The following is a 21,280-nucleotide window of genomic DNA, read 5'->3' as shown; positions in this document are numbered from 1 at the left end:
ATAGCAGGAGGATCCCTGGGAGAAACCAACTTCCTCTCCAATAAGGAGGGATAAAGCTCTGTATATGTCATCGGAATCGGGTCGAAGCTGACCTTCTTCCTATCATAGTTCACATTAGCCTGGTTGGTTGTACTTCCACGAGGCTAGTAAGCCTGTTGCTGTGGACGCTGCTGTTGTTGATACTGTGGTTGGGGATATTGCTGCTGATGCTGATACTGCTGAGCATTATCCTTGAATACAGGTGCCACACTAGCCACCTGATGCTGATGTCCGGCACGATGTGCAGGCTTCCTCTGAACAGAGGGTCTTCGATGTTTTGGCTGAGACTGCACAGCATGCGCTTCACCTTCTTTCCTCTTAAACGCTCCATATCGCTTAGAGGAAGAACCATCATCCTTAGTTAATCGTCCTTCTCGGACACCTTCTTCAAGACGCATCCCCATGTTCACCATCTCGGTGAAATCAGAGGGAGCGCTGGCCACCATTCTCTCATAGTAAAATGACCCAAGAGTCTTCAGAAAGATCTTGGTCATCTCCTTCTCTTCTAATGGTGGAGTGATTTGAGCTGCCAGCTCACGCCATCTCTGGGCGTACTCCTTGAACGACTCTTTGTCCTTTTGTGACATAGACCTGAGTTGATCTCTGTCAGGCGCCATGTCAACGTTGTACTTATATTGTTTGACGAAAGCTTCGCCAAGATCATTGAAAGAGCGGATGTTGACGCTGTCCAGGCTCATGTACCAACGGAGAGCAGCACCAGACAAACTGTCTTGGAAATAGTGGATCAAGAGTTGATCGTTGTCGGTCTGCGTGGACATCTTTCTGGCATACATGACTAAGTGTGCCAAAGGACAAGTGTTCCCTTTATACTTTTCAAAGTCTGGGACCTTGAATTTGACTGGTATTTTCACACCGGGAACTAGACAAAGTTCGGCTGCTGACTTGCCGAAGAGATCTTTGCCTCTGAGAGTTCTCAATTCCTTTCTCAGCTCGAGGAATTGATCGTTCATTGCATCCATTTTCTCGTGAACATCTGAGCCCTCAGAAGCTTCAGAGTGATAAATGGTGTCGTCTACCCTAGGCATGGTATGCACGACAGGAGGAACAGGAATAGGGACCGGGCTAGATGCCGGCATTTGAGCAAATGTAGGAGCTGGCAGATCGGGCATGAAGCCAGGAGGCATCCCCCAAGGAAAACCGGGAGGCATGGCATTTGGCTGATGGGCACTAACAGGCACCGATGAAGTAGCTATTTCAGATATAACCGTCCGCTGAACGGGAGTTGCTGGCTGAGGAGCAGGCTGATTCTGGGCAGCGAGAAGTTGCTCCATCAATGCGCCAAGTCTGGCGACTTCATCCCTCAGAGTCTGGTTCTCTTGTTCCAATTGCTCCATGATCCTTGCAGAGTTGACCCTCGTATAATACCGGTGAGTCAGCTTGTCTTCAAAATAAATGAAGAGCAGAGGGTTAGAACCAGAAGACCAGAAAAATGGGTACCTGTTTATGCAAGAATGATGCATGAAATGCTTGTGCAAATGCTTTGGTTTTCAAGGAACCTTTAGGGTATTCATTTGCAATATTTGAATTTTAAACATTTTGATTGCTCATGGAAAATATTTCATTCAAAATATTAAGTCAAAGAAGTACAGCATTCTTTTAAATATTACAAAGAGAAAAGGTAAATAACATCCTATGGATCCCTATTAGCTCGGGATGCTGGAAGACGAGAAGTGTACAACTTCTTGATCTCTCTCTCATAGGCAGCCTCCATATCAGCTTTCTCTTTTGCAAGTTGATCATACTTCCTTTTCCAGAATTTGGATGACTGAGGAAGCAGAGAAGTCCAAGTGTCGTTCGGGTCGTCGATCACTCGGTGCTCGAGAAATTCAATCATATCATCCTTCTCCTTGAGCTGTTGCAGCAATTCCTCTCTCTCGCGGATCCAAGCACGCGAAAGGTCTTCTTCTCTCAACTCCTCTACACGTTGGATAGGGAGGGTTGAAGGCCCAGCCACATCCAACAGTGTAGGTCTCGGATGATCATATGGCATCAAGTAGGTAGCAGCCCTCTGTCTGACCCAAGAGGTGTATGGCTCCAAAGCAATGCAGTTCTTTGGACCCAATTCATTCCTACTCTTTATGCGAATATTGCGCCAAGCGCGGACAAATCTGGCTTTCAGGCCTTGGGGATCTTTACCCTCCTGAAAAAATACACCTTCTAACAGAATGTTATGGGGTTTATCCTTTAGGGGGAACCCAAGCTGACGACGTGCAAGCGTAGGATTGTAGGTAATCCCACCACATGTACCAAGAAGAGGCACATTGGGGAATTCACCACAAGAATTAATGATCTGAACGGTATCATACACGCGATCATACCAGGTGATATCATCATTGGTGAGAGACATGAGTCTCTGAGACCACCGTAGACATCCCTTGTTCTCCTTGAAAGCAACTGTCTGCGGCAAGTGCGAAATAAACCACTTGTACAGCAGGGGTAAACAGCAGACAATGACTCCTCCATTCTTCATATTCCTCAGATGCAAGGAGACATATGCATCACCCAACAAGGTCGGAACCGGATTAAGAACTGAAAAGATCCTAATGGCATTCATGTCGACGAACTTGTCGAAGTTGGGAAACAGCACCAATCCATAGATGAGCAACACAAATAGAGCCTCAAAGGCATCCTCACTCATGGCCTTCCCATAAAAAATGGCTTGAGCAATAAGGAACTCGGAAGGAAAACCTTGAATTCCGCCTTTGGTAGTCAGATTAGCTCTAATCAGATCTTCATCTATGTGCAACAGACTGGAAATCTCTCGAGCAGATGGAATACTCTCTAAGCCACTGAACGGCACTTGATCCAGAATCGGAATCCCAATAAGGTGAGAGTATTCTTCCAAAGTTGGCAACAACTGGAAGTCCGGAAATAAGAAGCAATGATAGAGCGGATCATAGAACTGAGCAAGAGTGCTCATCAATCCCTCATCCACTTGAGTAGTCAGCAACGGCAGAAGCTTCCCATATCGAGCTTTGAAACCCAAGGGATCTAATACATATGATGTCAGATTCCTTAACTCTTTTACATCGGGCTGCTTAAAGCTGTACTTCTTTGTATGCCTTTTTGGTCTTTCCATGTCTGAAAATTTTGCAAATAACCCTTTAAGTTCCTTGAAAATTTCCTTTTTGATGACATGAATGCGGATGAATGCGTGAATGCATGAATGCAACAAACACACTCAAGGATCAAGCAAAGCACACCAAACAAAGGTCGTGGGAAAGCTCATTGTATCCCTAATATCAATCATCCATTTTGGTGGATTTAGGTTTTCACCTTATCGACACCCAAGTTCCATTGATATTAACGGTACATGAACCGGTTCAAACATTCCTAATATCAACCAGCCGCTTTGGTGGATTTTAGGTTTTACACCTGATCCGGGATCCATTGATATTAACAATGTTTGAACGACTCAACCACGAATCATGGGTTTGTTGAGAGTCACGAGCATGGAGTCTCGGTTAAGAACCACCCAAAGGGAGTGTACTAGGGTTTAAACCTGCCAGACATGTTCTATCAGAGGTTCCCATAGTCATCGTTCCATCTTTCGAATATTTTCGGAGGAACGAATACTCGTATTCCAAGAATATTCTCAAGAGAAACTCTTATGAGTGTAGTATCGCGTAACAATCGTATCAGAACTGACATCTGAACGACCTCCGCACTACGGTCCTAAAAATAGGCCAAGATGGGTTTGGTAAACTAAGGTCCTTGGCTTCTGCGGCACATGATTGAAAGAATAATGCCTAACCACAAATAACTTGTGTGACATTATTAGTTCAACATGACCTCCACCAAGTGAATGGACTCGCAAGTCAACTGGCTAAGGACTACTCCACACCAGTCGACAAGACTATGCCATTCTCCTATCCTAGAGAGCACTCGAGTTCGGGTATAGAACTCATCTCACAGATCACCAAAGCAAACAGCATATGTATATCAAGCAATTCACACATTACAATCAATACATTCGTCCCAAATTGTACAAAAATATGTCAGATAAAGAATAATAACATATATCACAACAAAGGTGAAAAGTAGGCAATACCACCAGGGATGATGGTGAGATCTCCCCAGCAGAGTCGCCACTTTTCTGTAGCGGTGTATTCGTCGCTATATGATCTATCGATTAAATCATAAGCTAAGAGATACATGAAAAATTTCGAGTCGCCACCGCACTTTTATTTATCCAAAGGACTGGCTAAAAAGCGAACAAAAGCCTAAGAAGTTTTACACGTAGAAAACTAATAAAAAGATCAGAGGTTCTGGGTAAGGGGTAAATTACGCAATGGGAAGGTGTTAGGCACCCACTACGTCCTAGGTACTCCTAGGGAGCCCTTTTCACACTTGTTATGCAAAAATTATTATTTGTTATGACATAAAGATTGTGCAAACATGATTGGGATGGTGAGAAAAGAATATACATTTTTATTATTATTGGGTTCGAACGGATGAACCCGTTGCCTACGTACCTTCCATCAAAGGTAAGGATCAGAACGCCGTAGTTCGGCTAAAAGATTTCCAAAAGTGGGTTAGGTTCAATTTTAAACACAAACCCTAGGTCTTACGTTATCCACGGGAGAAAACTCAACCTTATACAAACAACAACGTCCACCATGTGAGAACAGCTTCAACTTGCCAGAGAGGGGTTAACCCTATAATAGGCAAGGAAGGCTTACAATTCAATCACTAAAGACAGAAGGTGAGATTAACATCAACCACTAAGATAAATCAAACCTATAGCTCATGTATGAAAAGATTAATGGACAAAGCCAAAACAAGTGAATGAGTGGAGTTACTGATTATGGTTATGAAAATGAAGTCAAAGTATGATTAAGATCAATTCAAATAAGTATTATGAAAATGAGTTTGAAAAAGGGTCAAGGACTTGAGTCCAGGTTTTTAGTTTGGAAAACATGAAGATGTTTGCACAACACTTATGTCAAGTTTTAAAAGATAAAGTGTGAAAAGGTTCTAAGACGTAATGAATGATGAATGGATGAAGGATGGAAAGTAAAACTTCTTAGAAGGTTCACTTCTTAAAATCATATAGCAGATGATTCAAGTGTGTCCTTTGGAATAGCAATTAATAATAACAAACAAACAAATCAAGCAAAAGCGGATATCGGATGCCAATCACTGGTCTTATACCAATCTCCTAAAAACAAAATGGGATGTCAGATGCCACTCAATGGTCTTACACTAATCTCCACAGGCAAAGAAATAAAAAGCGGATACCGGATACCAATAGATGGATTTACACCAGTCTCCTAAAACAGAATAGGATATCAGAAGCCACTCAATGGTCTTACACTAATCTCCTCAAAAGAAAACAAAGAAATGGGAAATGAAATGTGGAAGTCAACTGCCAATCTGTCTGGACTTAGGTTAACTCCATAGTATGGTCCTAGGAAATCCAATGCCACATCACTGGGACTTATAATGGATCCTCACATACAAGAACAAAGGCGACAATATGATCACAGGAATGCAAATGCCAACTTACAGGGACTTATAATTGCAACCTCTCATACAAACAGATAAACAAACTATGATCACAGGAAAGCAGATGCCAACTTACAGGGACTTATAACTGCAACCTCACATACAAATCAAACAGATCAAATTATGATCACAGGATAACAGATGCCAACTTACAGGGACTTACAACTGTACCCTCACATACAAACAGATAAACAGAAGATATGAGTGACCAATGAGGTCTTACACTCTATCCTTCCATATCACAGGAGCAAATGCCAAAGCAATGGACTTACAATTGTCCTCAATGGGCAAACAACAATGATAGCATCACAAAACAGATGAGATGATCATGCATTAATGGCAATTGATGATGATGATAAATGCATAGCATACAGGCAAGCAAGTGCACATGAAGCAATCAATCAACCAATGAATAACAAACAGCACACTCTATAGCCAAACAATGGGGGGCTCACACAAGAGGGTTTGACTTTAAAAGTCCACTGTAATGGGTAAAGGTCGCTCTTAACCTGGCCATTGAGGGACTCAGGTGAAGCAGATGAAAAGGAGATGAGGGGTGTGCCTCATTGCTTCAATCTCATATCAGAGAGAGCATCAAAGAAAGTGTGGGAGTTCAGAAAGTAGGAACTCTCTCCACATTATTGACTCGATTAGATCTTGGGTATTTATCTCATTGCTTCAACCATGTAATGGGAGCAAGAGAGGACACACTGAATAGTGGGGGATAGATTGCTTATCCCTACCTTCCACCAATTGCCTTACTTGAAGGACTTTTCCTGCTTAGGACAAATATAAACAAACACAGGCATTGCCTCTTAAGGAGGACTTCAGACAGTTTGCCCGGTCAAATAACAGACCGGGTCTCCAGACTACATGAAGAAGAAATATTTATACCTCAAAGCAAATGCTAAAAAGCAAAGCAAGCAAGCAAGTTCAAAGAACTTAGGCAACTAAGGTACCTGAAAAAGTCAAACTCATTAGTAAACAAGTCAATAGTCAAAATCAAAGGAAATAACCAAAAGTCAACCACAGAGGGGCCAATTGTGCAAGGCACAAAGACTCAAGCATGTGAGTCACCTACAAAACAAAGATTAGCACATCATATAATTCAACTCAAACAAATATTTGAATGATCCTCAAGGCATTAGTGCTCAACCTGAAACAGATGAACTCAACATAAGCTTAGAAGACCACTAGGACTAGCCTAGGGTCAAAGATGAAAGAAAAAGGTCAAGGCAGCAAGCAATATTCAATCAAAGTCAAGCTCAATCATGTAGAAATCAAACACAATTGGATTCAAACTTATATCATGCATCAAGGTCATTTCATATGCAAAAGGATGCAAAGCATGGCAAGAGAAGCATACAAAAGTCAACAGCAAAGACTTCATTCAAAAGTCAACTCAAACATTTTCAAAAATTATGAAATAAATCACACTCAATCCTAACATCTAACATGGTATACATGTCAAATTTCATTGCATTTGGATGAGAGGAAGGCAGTCAACAAAAATCATGAAGTCAAACCAAATTCAAGTAAGCATGGTGAAATCAACAAGCATGGGTCATCTTCAAAAAATCATATCAATTTGAAAACAGAAGAGAAATGAATGAAATTTACACCAATGCAAAGCTTGAGATGTCTAGTTATCACATATGAAATTTCATGGTCATACAATAAGATTTGAGAATTTCACAAAAGATTTGGCAAGGCATAGCACAAAAAGTCAACAAATGACCAAGCATGGAAGAAAATTCTCAATCAAATGGAAAACAGCAAGATTAATTCCAAGAAAATTCATACATCAATTAGACATACAAGGGATCATTCATGCAAAATTTGAAGTGATTAGGATAAGAGGAAGCATGTGAACAAAAATCATACATTTGCATATCATTGGTGTGACACAAATTGTCACACCCTAGTTCAAAAAATCACAACTAGCAAACCACAAATGAGAAATGTATAAACTCTACATGGAAACAAAAATCAATGTGTCTAGTTTCACCACAAAAAATTTCAAGCTCAAAGGATATGTCATGAGTATTTCACAAAGAGAATGGCACAAGGTATCAATCATGCACACATGTTGAAAAATTAATTATCATTTAAAATCCAGAACATGAAAAATTAATTAAAATTCATAATTAAATAATAGACTCAATCATGAACATCATGGAAAAAGAATCATAATTTTTGGATGAAAAATGAATTAAAAATGAATTGCTTAAGTTGAGTGAAATAATGAAGCAAGATGAACAAAATGGCATGGCAAAGTGGTCAAAGCAAAGTCAACCAATGGCAATTGTGTAATTAGCGCAGTCACTTAACAAAACTGCAGCGTTTTGATGGGGGAAACGAAATGTTCCCATTGGCTCTCAGCCAATGGAACAGTACACGAGCTAAACTATTCAAATTTTTCTGAGTTGGAAAAACCCTAGGGTTTATGGCATGGCTTGGCAACTGGGTTCAACAACATCATCACAAAACACTCGACCAGCAACAACATCATGGCATGTCAAGTAAGTTCAAACCAAACATCATTCAAAAAGCATGGTATGGGAATGTTCCTACTACAATCCAAACAACAGCAAACAACACAATCAAACATCAACCATGTGGATTTTCTGAGCGATATTCAAGCATAACAGCAGGGCTCTAGCATAGCAGCATGGTATTTGTGACATTCAAACAATCAACATCATGCAAAATTTGACCAAGCAACAACATCATGCAACAGCACATAAACAGCATGGCAAGGGCATCATCATCACTAACATTCAATAATCAGTCGATATTTCCATAGTATGGTAACAGCATCCTCATTAACCAATCAACAAAACAATCAAAAACAAATGGAATTTCCTGAACAAAAATTACAGTTGCAGAATAACAGCAAGCATCAACAACATCAAACAACATTGGAACAAGCATACTCATGGGAAAAATCTATGGAGAGTTCTGTTCTATGGTTTTAGAAACAGCAGCAATCAACCATCATCATCATGTAAACAGCATCCAAACAACAGCACATAGCAGCATAGCATATTCATCATCAACAGTGTTCATCACAAACAGCAGGGCACATTCAACAACAGCAATGGTCATGGTATCAAGTTCATCATCAATTCAAACAGCTCCAAATAGCATTCAATGAAATAGATGATACTCATGCTATTACCATTCAAACAAACAAAACACAAGAACCTTAAATTTCTGGAACTGAACTTAGGATTCCCAAATCTAACAGCATTCATCTTCATTATTCAAGCATCAACCACCAAATCATGAACAACAACACCCACAATAAGACATGGCCATGAGCATTTATCAACAAGCAATCCTAGCTAATAGCAGGACAACATAAGCATGAAGAAATTCTGGACAGGAATAAGGTTCAAAACAACAGTATGCTTCATCATTCATCAATCATCATGAAATTTCAACAAAACCAGTAAGATTAAACAAGCACATCATTAACTTCGGCAAACACAATCAAGAATTTTTGAACATGAGTTTAAGGTCTAAACACAATGGCAGGACATGTGCAGCATGGCTTGGCATTTTCATCAACATCCAAGCAAATCCAAACATCAAGCACACAATAGCATATCATAATTAGTATGGCAGCTTAAAACATATGGATTTTCATGGCAGCTTAAGGCATTAGAAGCAGCAGCAAGGTTCTCACAGCAAACAGTCCATAGCAGTACAAGTGATCAGCAAATATTAATAACAGCAGCAGGACATTAATGTTTCACATGGATTTCATGGCAATGTTCGAGACAGCAACAGGGTTTTAGCATGGCCAATGGTTGTTCATCAACATTCAAACAAAATAAACAACAGCACATAGCAGCATATTCATCATTGTCATGTAATTATCATAACAGCATCAAGCAAACAGCAATGGACATCAATGTTCCTTATTTAACCAACACATGAACAATAGCACATAGCAGCAGGGTTTATCAGCATGGTTAGCATCATGGTTTAGCACAGTAGGTTCATGCAATTAAAACAGACAACAGCAGCAGTATTCATCATCCAATGTCCATCACCAAATCAAGCACAACAAACAACATGGCCATGGAAATTAATCATAAGCACCAACATCAGCTAAACACACATTCATCATGAGGAAATCTGGACAGAATTAGGGCTTAAGCATAACAGCAAAATCATCCTTTTCATGAAAGCAGAAAAAAACAAAATGCTCAGAACTCAAAACTAATTGCACCAATAGCATCATTATGCATCATGCAACCTAAATATGCTATTCACTTTCATCAAATCAGCCTGAACAAACCAACTCGATAGGAAACACATTTTGTACATAAAATGAGATTTCAGATTTAGAGCAATATAGTCAACCATTTAACATGATTCAAGCTACAATAGAACAAGCATGGAAAGGACTACAAGATACATGGCATGTTTTGATGATAAGAGAGGGTCGAGGGCTTACTTGTTTTTGAAGAAAAACTAGATGCCGTGCTGTTTTGGTGGTTATGAGCTCAAACAGGTGGCCCTTGTGCTTTGTGTTGATGGATGATGAGAACCTTTCAGCTCAAGCGTGCTTAGAAATGGATAAATCGTGCTCTGCCATTGAAATAGCTTGGAGGATAACAGAGCTTGAGGATGGAGTTCCAGTTGAGAAATGATGTGCAAAAACAATCCCAAATGATGTTTAGATGATGTAGGAATCAAGGTTATTCGAGGGTTTTCAAGGGTTTAGCAGAAAAGTTCACTTGAACCAAAATGCAAATGAGAGAATATGTGTTTTTTCTGTGTGGTAGGCTGTCAAAATTAGGGTTGGAAATGCAGAAATGAAGTTTAAATATGGTCTGCTTTTGGTCCTTTAATGATGTGTTAAGCTGGTTTATGCTAAATGATATGATTTGCAATTTTGCTAATTTGTACCAAAGTGGAATGGAGGGTGTGTTCATGGTCGAGTGGGCTTGTGAAATGGTTGTAGGAAGACCTTTGCTTATGCTATTTGATGTTGCTCATGTACTGCTGTACTGTGTTTTGTCCAAAATGAAGTAATTGCTTTATTTGCCAACTTTGCATTTTTGCCAAAATTAGGGTATGGACATGGTATGGACATGAATTTGGGATTGGAGCAAGTTTCAAATATGATTTAGAACAATTCCCAATTGGCCAATTTAAGAAAAAGTCAAAAACTCAAAAAGTCAAACTTGAGTCAAACTTGATTTTAAATGAAAAAAAAGGTCCAAAAATGCCATTTTGAATGGTGAGGTTTTAGGTCATGAAATTTATATTTTTGGAAAGAGGATGAAAAATGTGGTTTGTAGGAAAAAACCCCACCAAATTTGGCCTTATGGTTTGTGAGTTATGGCTCTTTGAAGTTCAAAAATTGGTGAAAATGATTTGATCATATCTTGACAACCACACATGGGATTTTGATGTTCTTGGACTTTTTGAAAATGGGAGAACAAGATCTTCAACTTTCATGTTGGGCAAAAATTCATTTGGAGCTTGTATCATGATGTAAGTTTAAGATCAAGAAGTTTCCATTTTTGGCAGTTGAAATTACAGGTCCACTTTCTATTTCTGGAAAATTTCTGATTTCACTTGTTTTTCTTCCATGATGAGGTTGAACATGATAGATGAGGCTTATACAAGCATGAATGAACTTCTTCAAATCAATTCTATCCACCAAATTCTTGATTAAATCAACTGTTGACCAAGTTTGACTTTCTGTTGACTTTTCTAGGGTTTTGGACTGATTGAACTTCTTCTGATGATTTCCAAACCCTAATTCCTTGAGAACTTGTTTTCAAATGATGTCTCAAGTTGTATGAACCTTTGATTAATGATCATGGTGTCCAAATTCTGCAAGAATGGCCACCATCCATTGTTTTGACTGACTGTGACTGATTTTGACCTAATTGCTGATGATTGCTTCAACTGCAAGCAACAAGGTTAGACAGACAATATTTTTGTACTTTTTGAATGATAAACATATGAAAGGCAAAGATATACAAATGCAAAGTATGCTTGGTGATCAAGAAACAAACCCACAAGGCAATCTATCCACTAGAAGGGGACAAAGGCATGCAATGATCCTTGAGGTTATGATATGAATATGATATGGGCCATGAGGGATCTTAGGGCCCAAAATTGGGGTCCTACAGGTATGTAGTTCCAGCATAGCACCATTTCCCTGTTGGTTTGATTGATGACCAAAGTTGAGTCCCCGTATACATCCAGGGATTCAATCTGTATTTTGACGGCTTCCTCAAGTCTTAGGATACAAGTTTCGTATTCGGCTTCATTGTTGGTGCAGGGAAAAGTTATTCTGGCACCAAATGGCATATGAACCCCCTTCCGGTGTGATCAACACTATACCAACTCCGCGACCATTGACGTGGACCGCCCCATCAAACATCATAACCCATTTGGATTCAGGGTCAGGCCCCTCCTCCGGGAGTGGTTCCTCTCAATCTTTCGATTTGAGAAACATGATGTCCTCATCAGGAAAGTCAAACCTCATAGGTTGGTAATCATCAATCGGTTGCTCTGCAAGATAGTCTGACAAGACACTTCCCTTGATGGCTTTTTGTGAAGTGTATTGGACGTCGTACTTTGTCGGTATCATTTGTCACCTAGTAACCTTTCCGGTAAGTGATGGCTTTTCAAAAGTATACTTGATTGGATCCATTTTTGATATCAATAGAGTCGTGTGAGTCAACATATACTGTCTTAGTCGGCGAGCAGCCCATGCCAAAGCGCAGCAAGTTTTCTCGAGCAATGAGTATCTTTGTTCACAGTCGGTAAACTTTTGCTAAGGTAGTATATTGCATGCTCTTTTCGACCTGACTCGTCATGCTGACCGAGCACACAACCCATTGACCTGTCTAACACAGTCAAGTACATGATCAACGGTATTTCCTCTCGGCCTGTAGACTTGCCCCGATCTTGATCTCTTTCTTGTCGTCTTCGGTACCAACGTTGATGGTCTCAACCACCTCCTGACAAGGTGTAATAGCTCGGTCCTCCTGTTTCAACAATCTGGCTAACCCTTCAGGCAATTCACAATCTTCCTCAGCCCCTTCTTCGGCTTGATAGATAGGATTGTCGAAGTCATACTTGGCCATAGCAGTGTCGTTAGCAGTGAGATCCGGGTGGTCGACTCTGCATGATGGAGGATCATGCTTTACCTTAGAATGAGAGATTTTTTTTTTGAAAGAAAGGAAAAACGAAAAAAGAAACATTGCCATTTTTTTTTGTAAAAAGTAAAAAAAACTGAAAGAAAGAGAACACAAAATTGTTTGCAAAAGCCGTCCTTTATTGATGATAAAAATAATTGCGAAACGTAACTAAATGGATGGCCCTACAAATGAGTCATTACACCTTGGGCAAAGTGTAAGACTTTATTATGCATGTAATAAAAGGAAAACAATAAAAATCACTCTTTCAGTAGAGTAACCCAGACGGTTTTTTCAGACGACCAATTGTCGAGCTTTTCTCCCGGGACACACGGGCGAATCCAACTATCTAAGTCACAGTCGCTGTCAGCCTTGTCTTAAGCTGCAACATTGACGATGTGGGGAGAAACCAAACCCCCGCTGGAGAGAGTACCAGTTTCATTCTTCTGAGATCCCGGAGCATACCCCAATCCAAACTTGTCTTCTTTGATGACTGGCTCCACAAATTTGCCCCAGCCTTGGGCATTACCAGCTTCAACCACTTCGACAGCATTAACCCCCTGCCCGCCGTGAGCCGGCATCGGGTTCTGGATAACATTAGGCACCGGAGCAAAATTGATAGCCTGGGCACCTCTCAAATCTTGTACCTTTAACTGGAGAGCCTTGCAATTATCTGTAGTATGGCCAGGTGCGTTGGAGTGAAAAGCACATCTGGCGTTGACATCATAACCTCTAGGCAAATTATTGGGATCGATTGGTGGGGCCAGAGTTCTCAGCGTAACCAGATTCATGTCAATCAGCTTGGGAAGTAATACTGAATAAGGCATTGGGATTGGCTCGATGACCCGGTCCGTTTGCCTTGGACGTTGTTGATAGTGTCTCTGCTGACCCGGATTACCTCCTTGTTGTTGATTGTTGTACCTGGGTTGTTGTTGCGGGTGACATTGCGGTTGAGGAACAGGTGTTGGAATAGTGACTGCGGCCACTTGATCTTGGTAATAATTAGGGCGTCCTCTACCCCTGCCTATGCTGGCATACACAACGCTTGTCTCGCCTTCTTTTCTTCGCTGACCGTTACCAGCAAACGGTCTCTTGGGACCTGATGAGTTGGAAGCACTATTGTCTTGAATTCGGCCCATCTTCAACAGACTCTCGATTCTTTCTCCAGCAATTACTATCTCTGCAAAGCTGATTGACGGGCAAGTAACCAATCTCTCAATATAATTGCCTTGAAGAGTGTTCATGAACATGTTCGCCATCTCCCTTTCAGACATAGGGGGTTGGACGGACGCAACAATCTGTCTCCAACGCTGAGCATACTCTCTAAAGGTTTCCTTGGCAGTCTGAGACATACCTTACAACAAGGTCCGATTTGGAGCCATGTCCAAGTTGTATTGATATTGCTTGATAAAAGCCTCTGCCAAGTCTTTCCAGCTCTTGATGGTAGTACGAGACAAATGAGAATACCATTCACGAGAAGCTCCAGTTAGACTGTCTTCAAAATAGTACATCCACAACTTTTCATCTTCCGTGTGAGATCCCAACCTTCCAAAATAAGATTGGAGATGAGTGCATGGGCAAGAAGCCCCGTTGTATTTCTCAAAAGTAGGGGGTTTGAACTTGTGAGGAATCCTTACTCCCTGAACCAGACCAAGATTTCTGACATCAAAGCCTAAGGAATTTTGAGACTCCAAAGATTTGAGCTTCTCAGCAAGCTCATCCATACGGCGAGTGGTCTCGAGGGCCTCGTCGTGCAAAGAAAATTGATCATACTGATAATCTTCAGTAACGGGGTGCCCGTTAATCCGAATTCCTTGATTCACATTGTACCTTCCGCCAATACCATTTCCAACATTCCCTGTGTTGCCAACATTACCCGGGTTTCCATCAGCATTTGCGTTACCCGCGTTACCAGTGTTCACATGGTTATCAGCGTTCCCAGGGTTACCAGGGTTTCCCTCAACATTTGGTATCTCCACCTCCGGATCGTGTCTCGGTTGCTCAACCAATTCCCTCAGCTTTTCTTGGCCTGCTGCCATACCAGTCATCAATGTCATGAACTGATCCATCCTTTCACGCATATCAGCCAGCTCTTTCTGTACTTGGTCCATCACTAGTTGTGGACGATTTTCCTTTGTCGGGTACCTGTGGACTCGCTTGGGACCAATAACTGCCTGATACAGGGAACAAACATTAGACACTGCGGTGACACCTGCAAAACAGACAAGGGTTAATATGCATGGTATGCGATGCACTACTTGTTCAGTTTTAAGGCACCCCCGTTTTGAAAGGGAATACCCTGCAAATGAATAAGCATGAGATGTTGGATGCAAATATGCAGATGATGTTATGCAATGCAAAGGCATGTCAATCAAAATTGATGTATCAGCTTGAACATCTGTCGGGTTGCACTGTCTGGAGAGAAATTAAGAGCACACCAAACAAAGGTCATGGGATGGATCATGTTATCCTTAATATCAACCACCCATTTTGGTGGATTATGGTTTACATCTTATCAACACCCGAGTTCCATTGATATTAAGGATACCTGATCGGATTAACCATGAATCAAGGGTTTGTTGCAAGTCACGAGCATGGAGTTTAGGTTAAGAACCACCCAAAAGGAGTGTACTAAGGTTTAAACCTGCCAAACATGTTCTACAAAAGGTTCCCATAGTCATAATCCCATCTTTCGGATATTATCAGAGGAACGACTACTCGTATTCCAACAATATTCTCAAGAGAGACTCTTATGAGTGTAGTATCGCGTAACAATCGTATCAAATCTTACACTTGAACGACTTTCGCACTACGTCCTACGAATAGGCCAAGATGGGTTTGGTAAACTAAGGTCCTTGGCTTCTTAGGTCTATATTGGAACAAGTAATGTCTAACCACAACTTACTTATGTGACATTATTGATCTCAACATGACCTCCACCAAGTGAATGGGCTTGCAAGTCAACTCGCTAAGGAATAACTCCACACAAGTCGACAGGACTATGCCATTATCCTATCCTAAGTGCACTCGAGTTCGGGTATAGAACTCATCTCACAAAGATCACCAAGCAGCCATAGCCAACCAACAGATAAAGCAAGGATATGTACACAACGCAATAAGGTAAAGCAGGTAAATAAATAACCGTACAAAAGCATGAACACCCAATAAACAAACTACAAAAGTTAGGAGGGACTCGCTCAGGGAAATATATCCCCAGCAGAGTCGCCAGCTGTCGCAACCTGAAAAATACAGTGCGAAAAAAAAACAACCGGCGAAAGAAAATGACAGAAGAGTCGCCACCGCGCGTTATTCATCCCAAAAGAGGGAAAGGAAACGCTCGAAGTAAACCTGAAAAAGGAAAGGACAAGACGGGGTCTCGCAACCAAATCTTGGGTTCGGGAGTCGGTTATGCGAAGGGAAGGTATTAGCACCCCTACGCATCCGTAGTACTCTACGAGATCCACTTTTGTAGTTCTTGTCTAAAGGGTGTGGGTTTATCTTGTGCTGTTTACCAAAAAAAAGGGTTAAATGAAAATGACTCGCGCGGATGTCGCATCCACTGCATACGTATCTCATCTGAATATGAGAATCAGAGTCTTCGTAGCTCGGCTGACCTATGGGTTGGGGGGATGTGTGCTCGCTAAGACATCGCGTCTTATGCCTACGTATCTCATCTGGCCTGAGAATCAGAGCAAAACGTAGTTCGGCTAACTACGGGGTTATGGATTGGGTTTTGGGCGAACGACGTCACTACGCAATCTACCGGATGCTCGACCTTTGGAGACTTACTCGCCTGTAGTAGAAGGAGTTAACGTGTTGCTTTGGGTTTTAGGGTTTGGGATGCTCGAGGGCAAAAAGGCAGTCCTTGATGAAGGAACCGCGCTACCTGCAGGGATATGAATACAAAACACAAAACATGTATCTCAAAGTAAAATGCCACCAAGGGGCTCAAACGTTGCCTCCTATCGAGGTCTTCCAGCTAGGAAAGCAGTAAAATGCGGGAAAAATGTAAAAGTACCACGCGGATAAAGATCCGAAGTAACAGCAATTAGAGGAATGGGAAACCCTGAGATCCTTCCAAGCTAATGCCATCAAAGAAAAGTGAGTCAGTACAGGTAATCGGAATGAACCTCCAGGGGTTATCCCACAAATAAAGTGGGAAACCACGCAAGTTATCCCTGCAAAAGTCATGTGAGCCCTCACAAAAATTCAACAAAAGGGTTAGTGAAACACCATAAGCATTTTTTTCATGAATAACAGTATGGTCTCAGAAACCTCAAACCCTGTGGCATATACTCAAAAATTAAACGGTTAAACATTCAAGGCATTGTTTATACATTCATATACATATTAAACCCATGGGCAAAGGTAATGGGAATAATGGCAAACCTGATTGGAGAGCTTGATTGAAATTGAGTTGCACCCGTGAGGTTTACAAAACAATCTTCAGGGTTTATGTGAGACAGAGGTGATTTTGTGTAGTTGAGTTCCCTTCGGGGTTTGGAGGCTGCTTTGAACTCCGTTAGGTCTTCTCTCACTATCTTTTTCCTCAGGGTTTTGTTCCAAGGAAACCTCAGAGTATTTTGCTTCTCTTCAAAATCCCCCTTTGTTATGTGTTCTCTCAAGTGAAGCCTTGGTATTTATAGACTGAATTTCATGGTTTTGTGGGCTCAAATGAGAGAGACCCAAGTCCAAAATTTTTTATTATATTTTATTTATTTATTTATTTATTTATTTAATTAATTTATTAATTAATTAATTAATTAATTTTTTTTTTTTTTGGGTTTTTTTTTTATCTAATTCTGATTGACATGATGAAATGCAATATGAAATGCTAAATGAATGCATGAATGAGGAGGGCAAATTTTGGGGTGTTACAAGCATCTTTCATTAAAAGTCCGGTTAATGGTTTAGTTATTTTGGAGAAGTCCTTAATAAAACGCCGGTAGAATCCAGCGTGTTCAAGAAAGCTTCAGACTTCTCTGATTGTTTTTGGTGGTTTTAGGTTTTCTATAACTTCTATTTTAGCTTTATCTACCTCTATACCTTTTTCGGAAACTATATGTCCTAAAACTATTCCTTCGGTCACCATGAAATGACATTTTTCCCAATTTAGCACGAGGTTTACCTCCACGCATCTCTCCAGGATTTTCTCAAGGTTAGCAAGGAAATTGTGGAAATCGAATCCGCAAACCGAGAAATCGTCCATAAACACTTCCATGATACCATCAACGTAATTTGCGAAGATTGACATCATGCAGCGTTGGAAAGTAGCTGGGGCGTTACAGAGGCCGAAAGGCATACGTCTATAGGCAAAGGTTCCATAGGGGCATGTAAAAGTAGTTTTTTCTTGATCTTCGAGGTGAATAGGTATTTGGAAGAATCCAGAGTACCCATCTAAATAACAGAAGTAAGAGTGTCTGGCTAGACGCTCCAACATCTGGTCTATAAATGGTAAAGGGAAATGATCCTTCCTAGTTGCTTTATTTAATTTTCTATAATCTATACACATCCGCCATCCTCCTTCTAAACGTTTTGCTACATGTTCGCCTTTATCGTTTTGCACGACTGTGATGCCTCCCTTTTTAGGTACTACATGCACAGGGTTCACCCACTTACTATCCGAGATCTGGTAGATTATACCTGCCTCAAGCAACTTAAGAACTTCCTTCTTAACAACATCACTCATTATAGGGTTTATTCTTCTCTGATGCTCCCTAGAGGGTTTTGAATCTTCTTCTAACGAAATCCGATGCATGCATACGGAAGGGCTTATACCTTTCAGGTCAGAGATATTTTATCCTAAGGCTGAGGGATGTCTTCGCAAAACGTCTAAAAGTTGGTTCGTTTCCTCTTGGCTCAAGGTAGCACTGACTATAACTGGACGGTTCATCTTTTCATCGAGGAACTCATATCTCAGATTCTTAGGCAGTTCCTTAAGTTCTAAGGTTGGTTTCTTAGGGCATGGCATAGGATATGGGGTAAGGGATAAACATTCGTAAAGGTTATCATCGATGTAAGGTTCTTTAAAGTCATCATCTTCCTTTATGGGGGTTGATGGTAACTTGATAATTTCTTTTTGTTCTAATTCTCTAACACATTCATACATGATATCTAAGGCATAACACGAGTCTCCCATCACAGGTGCCATAAGAAATTTCGAAAGTATAAATTCTATTTTCTCGTCACCTACCTCAAATGTCAACTTTCCTTTCTTAACATCTATTATGGCTCCTGCAGTCGATAAGAATGGTCTACCTAGAAGAATTGGTATATCATTGTCCTCTTTGATGTCCATGACGACAAAATCAGTAGGGATAAATAGTTTACCTATCCTAACTGGGACATCTTCTAAAATGCCTATCGGATATTTGCCAGATCTATCGGCTAACTGAAGTGACATCTTAGTGGGTTGTAATTCTCCTAAGTTTAACCTCTCACAAACTGCTAGAGGCATTAAGCTCACACTAGCTCCTAAGTCTAGAAAAGCTTTATCAATGACATGATTACCCAAAAGGCAAGGAATGGAGAAATTTCCAGGATCTTTATCTTTCTTTGCTAATTTGTCCTCGGAAATAGCATTATATTCCAAAGGCTTCGGATCGTCAAGTCTACGTTTGTTGGTAAGGATGTCTTTCAGAAACTTTGCATAAGAAGGTATTTGGGTGATGGCTTCTGTGAAAGGGATTTCTACATGAAGTTTTTCTATAACTTTAATAAATATTTGGTACTGTTTATTGATCTGGGTTTGTTTGAGTCTTTGCGGATATGGTATAGGTGGTTTATATGGCGAGGACGGTACGTAAATTTTATCTTTAGGTTCTTCTCCTTTCTCTCGACCATCCTGGTTTTCAGATTCTTCTGGTTCCTTTACTTCTTCCGGGGGTTTGGTACATTCCTTAGAAGTTTCGGGTTCACTCAGTCTTGGGTTTGGTGGCTCATCATAAGCGTTCCCACTTCTTAGGGTAATGGCATTGGCTTGTCCTCTCGGATTTTGTTGAGGTTGTCCAGGGAATTGTCCTCCAGGTGTAGTCTGAGGGGCTTGGTTTAAAGCTACCTGAGAGATCTGTGTTTCAAGCATCTTGGTATGAGTAACTATTTGGTCAACCTTGGTTCCTAACTGAGTAATCAATTCGTTAACATGAATGTTTTGGTTCATGAACTCCTTGTTTTGTTGGGTTTGAGCGGTGATAAAATTTTCCATAATTTTCTCAAGGCTGGACTTTGGTGGTACAGGTTGCATAGGTTGATTTGATCTAGGGGCTTGATAACTAGGTCTCGGAGGTGCATTATTTTGAATTGGGTTATTGTTTCTATAGGATAAGTTAGGGTGATTCCTCCATCCAGGGTTATAGGTATTTGAATATGGGTTCCCTTGGGTGTAGTTCACTTGCTCGGAGTGGGTTTCGTTCAATAGACTGCATTCTGCGGATTAGTGTCCTTGGGTTCCACATATCTCACAATCCGACGAAACTGTGGAGATAGTATTCAAGTTCATGTACATATGCTCGACTTTGAGAGCTAATGCGTCCATTTTACCTTGCATCATGTCTATAGAGCTTAGTTCATGCACTCCTCCTCGGGCTTCCTTCTTCTCCACTGTCGCTCGTTCGACTCCCCATGATTGATGGTTTTGAGCCATGTCTTCTATGAGGGCACTAGCTTCAGGGTAAGGTTTGTTCATCAGAGCACCGCCTGCGGCAGCGTCGATGGTCATCTTTGTGTTATAATGAAGTCCATTATAGAAGGTTTGAATGATTAACCAATTTTCTAAACCATGATGTGGGCATGCTCGTAATAACTCTTTATATCTCTCCCAAGCTTCGAACAACGATTCTCCTTGGTTTTGGGTAAATCTAGTTATATGGTTTCGAAGAACGGCGGTCTTACTCGGGGGAAAATATCTAGCAAGAAAAACTCTTCTAAGGTTATCCCAAGTCGTAATGGAATTGGGTGGAAGGGAATCTAACCATGATAGGGCTTTATCTCTGAGGGGAAAAGGGAATAATCTTAAACGTATTGCCTCAGGAGAAGCTCCATTGGTTTTAAAAGTATCTGCTAATTGAAGAAAGATTTTTAAATGTTGGTTAGGGTTCTCGGTAGCGAGACCCGCGAATTGTCTCTGTTGCACTAATTGCAATAAGGATGGTTTAAGTTCAAAATTATTGGCTGGGATGATTGGGTTTACTATACTAGAACTAGGTTCTTCGTTAGATGGTTGAGCGAAATCTTTAAGAGGTCTTTGGTTTTGATCTTCGGCCATAGCTCTCTTAATTCTATGAAAGAATAAACGTGCGCGAGCGTAACGTTCAGGTTCCGCCAGAGGATTTACTAAACTTAAACTTCCGGTACTGCGAGTTCTTCGCATTGACCGGCGGGAAATAACCTAAGTCTAAACGATATAACAACAAGAAAATGAAATTTGACGAAATTGGTCCCCGGCAACGGCGCCAAAAACTTGATGCGTTGTTAAACTTGGTGTTCCCAAGTGTACGAACGCATCAGAGTAATATAAAAGATTATCGAACCACAGAGAC

General features: G+C 40.8%; 1 non-coding gene across 1 annotated transcript; it reads left to right on the top strand.

The window, feature by feature from the left end:
- Positions 1–20,515: 20,515 nt before the first annotated feature.
- LOC127109982 (small nucleolar RNA R71) lies at positions 20,516–20,622 on the top strand. Its single transcript, XR_007797222.1, has one exon. It is a non-coding gene; the product is annotated as a small nucleolar RNA R71 (small nucleolar RNA).
- The last annotated feature ends 658 nt before the right edge of the window (positions 20,623–21,280 follow it).

This window comes from Lathyrus oleraceus, chromosome 7 (assembly GCF_024323335.1).
Source record: "Lathyrus oleraceus cultivar Zhongwan6 chromosome 7, CAAS_Psat_ZW6_1.0, whole genome shotgun sequence".
In the NCBI taxonomy this organism is placed as follows: Eukaryota; Viridiplantae; Streptophyta; class Magnoliopsida; order Fabales; family Fabaceae; genus Lathyrus; species Lathyrus oleraceus.
The sequence above is the reverse complement of the archived record's forward strand: the minus strand, read 5'-3'. Positions and strand labels throughout refer to the sequence as shown.